Source organism: Elephas maximus, chromosome 2 (genome assembly GCF_024166365.1).
Source record: "Elephas maximus indicus isolate mEleMax1 chromosome 2, mEleMax1 primary haplotype, whole genome shotgun sequence".
Lineage (NCBI taxonomy): Eukaryota > Metazoa > Chordata > Mammalia > Proboscidea > Elephantidae > Elephas > Elephas maximus.
The window spans coordinates 210,243,464-210,251,619 of NC_064820.1; the positions used below are offsets into that span (position 1 = coordinate 210,243,464).

At 36.9% G+C, this 8,156-nt stretch overlaps 1 pseudogene; it reads right to left on the reverse strand.

Annotated features, from left to right (window-relative positions):
• Positions 1-3,707: 3,707 nt before the first annotated feature.
• On the reverse strand, positions 3,708-4,648 carry LOC126070443 (olfactory receptor 2AJ1-like; annotated as a pseudogene).
• Between the last annotated feature and the right edge of the window lie 3,508 nt (positions 4,649-8,156).

Genomic DNA, 8,156 nt, shown 5'->3' on the forward strand with positions numbered 1-8,156 from the left:
AGCTCTCTATCTCTCTTTTCAATGCTGTTAGAGTTTGTCTAATGTATTTTGGAGCCCTGTCATTGGGTGTGTAAATATTTATTATGGTTATGTCCTCCTGGTGTATTGGCCCTTTAATAATTATATTGTGTTCTTCCTTATCCTTTGTGGTGGATTTTACTTTTAAGTCTATTTTGTCAGAAATTAATATTGCCACTTCTGCTCTTTTTTGATTGTTGTTTGCTTGATATATATTTTTTCAGTCCTTTCAGTTTTAGTTGTTTCTGGCTTTAAGTCTAAGTTGTATGTCTTGTAGGTAGCATATAGACAGATCGTGTTTTTTAATCCATTCTGCCACTCTCTGTCTCTTTATTGGGCCACTTAGCCCATCTACATTCAGCACAATTATTGATAGGTATGAGTTTTTTTTTTTTTTTAATGAGTTTAGTGCAGTCATTTTGATGTCTTTTTTGGTGTGGTATTGACAGTTTTTTTATTCCACTGAATTTTCTGTGTGAAGTCTTCTTTATATATTTTCCTGTTTTTCATTGTTGTTTATTTTGTATTTGCTGCATCTTTATGTTTTTCTTTTTTTCTCTTTTTGATGTGTAGGGTTGTTAGTTTCATTTGTGGTTACCTTAATATTTATCCCTATTTTCCAAGTTTAAACCACCCTTTTATATCTTTATATTGCCTTGACTTCTTATCCATATGTAAGATTATAGTCCTCCTTTTTTGTTTTAATGTTGTCATTTTTTACATAATAACCTCTCTTTTTCCCTGTTTTGAGCATTTTAGTTTTGATTTATTTTTGTGATTTCTGTATCTGGGTTGATTCTGGTTGTTCTGTCCTGTGTTCTCATCTTGGTTTTTTACATGTTATTGATTTTCTAACTGGAGGAATCCCTTTAGTATTTCTTGTAATTTTGGTTTAGTTTTTGCAAATTCCCTAAACTTCTGTTTGTCTGGAAATACAATTTTTCCATCATATTTGACGGACAGTTTTGCTGGATATCTAATTCTTGACTGGCAATTTTTTCCTTCAAAGCTTTATATATGTCATCCCATTGCCTTCTTGCCGACATGGTTTCTGCTGAGTAATCCAAGCTTAGTCTTATTGACTCTCATTTGTAGGTAACCTTTCTTTTATCCCCAGCCATTCTTAAAATTATCTCTTTATCTTTGGTTTTGGCACGTTTGACTATAACGTGTCTCAGTGACTTTCTTTTGGGATGTACCTTTTGTGCAGTTCAATAAGCATCTTAAATAGATAACTTCATCAGTTAGTTTTCTGCAACAAAGCTTCAACAATTCTTTCTGTATTGTTATCTCCACCCCCGCCCTGTTCTGTTACTCTCATCACTCATAGGTTATTCCTCTTGATAGAGTCCCCCATAATTCTTAGGGTTTCTTCATTTTGTTTCGTTATTTTATCTGATTTTTCCTCAAATATGTTTGTGTCAAGTGTTTTATCTTCAATCTCACTAATTCTGACTTCCATTTCCTCAATTCTGCTCCTATGACTTTCTATTGAGTTGTCTAACTGAAATTTTATTGTTAATATTCTGGGTATCTGCTGTCTGTCTATGGATTCTTGTAGCCTATTAAATTTGTAATTACGCTTTTCTCTAATCTGAAGTTCTTCTATTGCTTTGGCTCTGTGGTTCTTGGCTTGCTCTGTGTTTTGCCTGATTTCTTGAGCCCATGAAGAGCTCTCTATATTAATCTTTTGTATTCTATCTCCTGTAATTCAAGGCAGTGATCTTCATCTGGAAGAATTTGGATCTTTGGTTTGGGAGCTTCCCGAAGCCACCATGGTCTGCCTGTTTATGTGATTCGATATTGTCTGTTTTCTTCAAGCCATGAATAAGTTATTATATTTATTTATTTTATGTTTGCTTACTGTGTCCTAGCTTCTTGTTTTGTTTTGTTTTGATTTGCCCAAATAGGTTGCTTGAGTGAGTTATTTTAATTATTGACACCTTTGAAGCTCTACCATCCTGCAACCAGGTAGTTAGAGCTGTTACAAGGTATGTAAGTCCAGGAGTCCATTTATTTTTCTTGTATGGAGTCAGCTCAGGTATCCAGGTAGATGGTCACCATGTGTATGGTACAGGCTCTCACCTGCAGAAGAGCAGGATTGATGGTGTAGGCACAGGTATCTGGGTTCAGTAGGGTTCATGCGCTGAGCAATGCAGAGAGCTGACAACCGCCCCTGAGAGTCTGTGAAGAAAATATGTCCATTTCCCTAGAGCACATAGGTGGCTAGGTTTTGCAGCTGGACTATGGGCACCCAGTGCTGTTGGCTCTAAGAACTGGGAGGTACCACTTTTCCTTGGACCCCTGTTGCGGGTGGCTAGGTGTCATAGGTGGAACCACCAGTCCTCAGGCCCCTGATGTGGGTAGGTGAGGACCCTGCTTAAAGGCAGAGCAGTGTCAAATGTCATGGACTTACCTCTCCACCATATATCTGAAGCAGGTGAAGTTAGATTTCAGGTATATACCCTGTTATACTGTACTGATGAGCGCCTATGCTGTAGAAATGGGCCCTGCAGGAGTAAAAGGCATTCAGAGTCCGTGGACTCATATGCCTGTGCCTAGGCAAAGGAGATGTTCCTACCTTGAGTTCCTGGCTTAGGGGAGCCAGCACATTATTTTTTCTCTGTTTATTAATTTGTTCCCTCTCCAAGGCCTGGAGAATGGCTCACAGCATGCAACCAGTCCTATGGCTGGCCCAGGAATGTGGCTATCACTGAAGCCAGCTCAGGTTGTGGTGTACAGTGGGGCAGGGTCAGTTAAATTGGAAAGAGTTTTTCCCCAAAGGGGTGTTTTTTGATCCTGCAGTACGATAGATGCATGTACTTATCTTTCACTCATTGAGGGCCACCTCTTGCTGGTTCTGGAAGGTTGAGCAGACCCTTTGCTCTCTGTCTTTCCTGATGTAGTATACGCATCCTGAACACCTCTACTTGCCTCACTGCAGCTCATCAGCCCATTGGGCCTTCAGGGTGCCAGTTTCCACCAGGTCAGGTCTGGCAATTCTTCGCTGCTTCCAAACAGTCTCTCCCTCCCCCTGCTGCTCAGTCCCTCAAGAGGGACACTTCTTGACACTAACAAAGGATGAGTAACTCAGTTTAACACAATTAGAGTATATATATATATTTGTGCATTTATTCAGTATATATGCTTATATATGCATATATTCAGTAAAATATGTATGTATATATTATATAAATGAGGGTGACAAAACAGACTAGGTGGTCATTAAGGGAGATTCAAAATGGAGTTTATGGATTTTTGGAACTGGTTGAGTATAAGGTTTGGAATGTAATTTACTTAGTTTCATAAATATACAGACATATGAATGCATGTTTCTTAAATAATGTGCATTTGTACATGTAACTTAAAATATAATTCTTACAAATTTTTATACTTTCAAATTGGTGAAATTTGGTCACCTTAGGTTACCTTTTAGTTTCTATTAATACTTTGGCTGATTATAATCAGTACCACAGAGGGAAAAAGGCATTGTTATAGGTATGTATTAACAAATTAACAAATGTGATAATTTTATTAATTGGGATTTTGGACATATACACTTTTTTTCCACCCACTAAAATTATCAGTAAAATTCTGTTTTTCTTCTCACAGGAAACCAATAATGGATCTCCTACACATTTGAGTATGAGAATAGAGAGAACATATAGTCCAAACATTTTTTAAGTTCATCATTTAGACAGAAAGTTACTTTCAATCATCGTTTTCATTGCTGCCAGAACATCTTTATTTGTAAAGCTATAGATGATAGGGTTCAGTGTAGGTGTGAGGATGGTTTAGAATATTGCCAAGAACTTATCCTGGCCTGGAGTGTGGTAGGAACTCGGTCTCCTATATGTGAAAATAAATGGCCCATGGTACATCATGACCACAATCATGTGGAAGAAACAGGTAGAAAATGACTTTTTCTGTGCTTTTGATGATTTCATTTGGAGGACGGCAAGGAGAACTTGGACATAAGAAGCAAAGATCATAGAAAAAGGGATTACCAGGAAGATGACACCACTTACACAAACACCTCTTTCATAGTGTGATGTGTCTACACAGGACAACTTCAACATGGCTGAGATTTCACAAAAAAGTGATCAATAGCCCTTGAGCCACAGATGGGAAAGTGGAGGATGTAAGCTGTGTGAACTGTGGAGTTGATTGTCCCCATAAGCCGGGACCCATCAGCCATGAGAATGCTGACATGCTCCTTCATGAGAATGGGGTAGTGCAGTGGGTGACAGATAGCTACATGGCGATCATAGGACATTGCTGCTAGGAGGAGGCACTCACCACCCAGGAGAGTGAGGGAGAGAAATATCTGGAAACCACAACCTGTGAATGAAATTGTTCTGTTGCCTGTCAGAAAGCCAACAATCATTTTAGGAGCAATGTTAGAAATACGCAAGATGTCCATGAAAGAGAGATGGCTGAGCAGGAAATACATAGGAATATGGAGTCGTAAGTCCCTGTGGGTAAGGAGGATCATGTCTGTGTTTTCTGTTACAGTCATAACAAAAATGATACGTATAAAGGAGAAGAACACCAGATTTGTTTGGGAAGAAGAGAAGAGTCCCAAGAGAATAAAGTAACTGCAGGAAGTTTGATTCTCAAATCCCATCATAAATTCCTTTCTTTTATCTAAAAAGAAAATAAATAAATACCAGCTGGATCCCTGAAACCAAACTCACTGCCATCAAGTGGATTCCGACTCATGGTGATCCTGTAGAACAGAGTAGAACTGCCTCATAGGTTTCCAAAGCTGTAAATCTTTACAGAAGCAGATAACCACATTTTTCTCCCATGGAGTGAATGGTGGGTTTGAACCACCACCCTTTCCCTTAGCAACCAAGTGCTTTAACCACTGTACTACCAGAGCTCTTACAAACTGGATAGAAGTGTGTGTGTGTGGGGAGGGGGGGACCTAGTGTAAATCTCGACTCATTTACTCATTCCTACGTAATAAAATGAGAGTTGGTTATGTATATTTCACAAACACATTTAGTGAACTGTGAACCAGTTCTTAAAGTGAACATGTTTCATAAGATGGCCGTTTATTTGAATCAACTAAAGACACTCAGAATATTGAGTGGGATGTTAGTTTTATGCAATCTGAAAATCATATTTATATATTCTTTACTAGATCCAGTCTTTGCTTAAATATTACTTTCTCAGAGTTCAATCCCTGAACACCACATTTAAAATCTCAATGCCCCCATCCACCCCATCCTGACTCCCCTGATCCTCCTTACTCTATTCTTTGTTTTACTTTTATTTTACAAATCACATTTCATTTCCTAGCATATTAAATGATTAACTTATGAGGTATATCAATTGCTGTCTTTCCTTTCCATCAGAATTTTTGCTTCATGATGGGAGGTCTCAGTTTTCACCGCTGTAACCCACGTGCCTAAAAGAGGGCTCGGAGGAGACTGGTTCCCAATAATGTTTGTTGAATAAGTGAATGAAATGAATAGATCATAGAACTCAATTTTTTTCTCTGATATGCTTTTCATTTAGATAATGCTTGGAGAAAATAAAATTTATTATTTCTAAGACATTCTAAAAATAGTATATACCGAAATGCAGCAAAACAAGCTTCATTCACATTTCAAATATAAAAATGAAACCTTTATTCAGTTCAATATTTACATTTAACAATATATTTTTTGCCAGGTGTTTTAACTTATAGAAATCGAATTATAATTTAATAATTCTGTATGCGTATATGAGGAATCACAGGTGTTAGCAATATTATTTGTTTAACGTGGATAAAACCACTTGCCATCAAGTCAGTTCTGACTCATGTGTGTCAGAGTAAAACTGTTCCCCATTGGGTTTCCAATGGCTGATTTTTCAGAAGTAGATTGCCACGGCTTTCTTCCAATAAGCCTCTGGATGGACTCAAATCTCCAACATTTTGATTAGCAGCCTGGTGTGTAAAACTTTTCATCACCCAGGGACTTGTTAACATGGATAGTAATTACTGAGATATCTGCTTTGTAATTATTTATGTACCTTCTGTATGTATGACATATTCCTCAATATAGATAGATAAATATAAACATACATACATGTACTCACATATTCATAAATAAATGTTGTAATTTATGAAAACACCAATACAGTTTTCTGGCTTTGAATTAATGATAAGATCACCCAAAACAAAAACAAATTTCATTGCTATTTTATTAACTCTGATATTCATAAATTTGAATGAAATGAATTTTGATTTTCACTTTGTAAAATAATATAAGATACAAACGTGGAAATCATGCCACTGATAAGATACAGATGACATATTTTTCTGTGTTTTATTTTTGTTTAGATTATTCATTATGAAATACTGTATTTTTACCAAATAAGGTATTCCTTGTACATTTGTTTACATTTATCTACATGTGTAACTAGTCCTGGCTATTTGACTGGTTTCATCTCTCCCACAGCTCAATAAAATTTGATAGGTACATATGTACTGGTGGTGGAACCTCCCATGAGCTCATGAGCTGATTGATCATAATTAAATTTCCAGAATCAATAAATATATGACATTTATCATATCTGAGGCAAACTTGTTGAATTTTTTTCTCACTCTCCAGAATCATATCCTCTTTCTGATCTTACTTTTTCCATTAATGATTTCCTCTGTTATAACCATTCTCATTCAAAAATTAGGATTCCATGTTAGTGTCAAGATAAGGGACAATGTCTGTTTGCTACTGAATCCTCATTGCCTAGCAGTGGGCCTGACTCATTGTAGATGGTCATTAGACACTTGTTATAAAATGATTTGCTTATTTTTTAGATTCTCTGATATTAAACTACTTTCAATGTCTAATTAAGTCTTTCTTTCCTGTATTTCTTACTTGCATTTGCACTTGTACAGAGTTCGTGCTGTCTGCACAGTGATGTTTATATTTATTCCCTAACTCCTTCATAGTCTTACTTTCACCACCTTCTCCCAACTTCCATGAGGCACCTGAAGTTTTGGCAACCCTTTTTTATGATTCTTTGTCTAACCCAGTATGGCCTAACCCATAGTCCCATGATGCTGGAATAATGAGTATTCTATTATTCCACCATACCTTCTATGGTGTCTAGGAGCATTTGAATTTTGGTGGAAGTCTATGATTAGACCAGAAGAGGAATGTTTTAGTAGTGAGTATACAAATTTTAAGTCAAAAAGTCGAGAAAGCACGTGCTACCTATCACATAGCCTTCTCCACACGTATGAGGCTTTTTCCAAAAATAAAGTCTCTTTTTCTCCAATCTAGCTACAAATAATCCTCATTTTATTATTCTAAATGTTGGAGAAGAGATATGACATGCTGTTTACACTCAACTATCATCTATAAGTTTAGAGGATATTCAGACAATATGCTCTATATATGATTATGTTTTAAGTTCTTCAAGAATTCTGTGGATCCAAGGTTTTTAGCAAAATCTTACTGTATATTGTACATCTGTTTGTGTCTTTGTTGCTGTGCTATTGTTAAGTGCCATAGAGACAGTTCCGACTCATAGCTACACTATGCACAACAGAACGAAACACTGCCAGTCCTGTGCCATCCTCATAATCGTTATGCTTTAGCTCATTGTAGCAGCCACTGTGTCAATATTTCTCATTGAGGGTATTCCTCTTTTTTGCTGACCCTCTACTTTATCAAGCATGGTGTGCTTACCCAGGGACTGAACACTCCTGACAACATGTCCAAAGTATGTAAGATGTAATCTCACTATCCTTGCTTCTAAAGACCATTCTGGTTGTACTTCTTCCAAGACAGATTTGTTTGTTCTTTTGGCAGTACGTGGCATATTCATTATTCTCCAATTCCAAAATTCAAAGGCATCAATTCTTCGATCTTCCAGCTTTCACATGCATAGGAGGTGATTGAAAACACCATGGCTTGCGTTAGGCATGCCTTAGTCTTCAAGGTGACATCTTTGCTTTTAAACACTTTAAACAGGTCTTTTTTGGCAGATTTGCCCAATTCAATGTGTCTTTTGATTTCTTGACTGCTGCTTCCATGGCTGTTGATTGTGGATCCAAGTAAAATGAAATCCTTGACAACCTCAATCTTTTCTCCATTTATCATGATGTTGCTTATTGGTCCAGTTGTGAGAATTTTGTT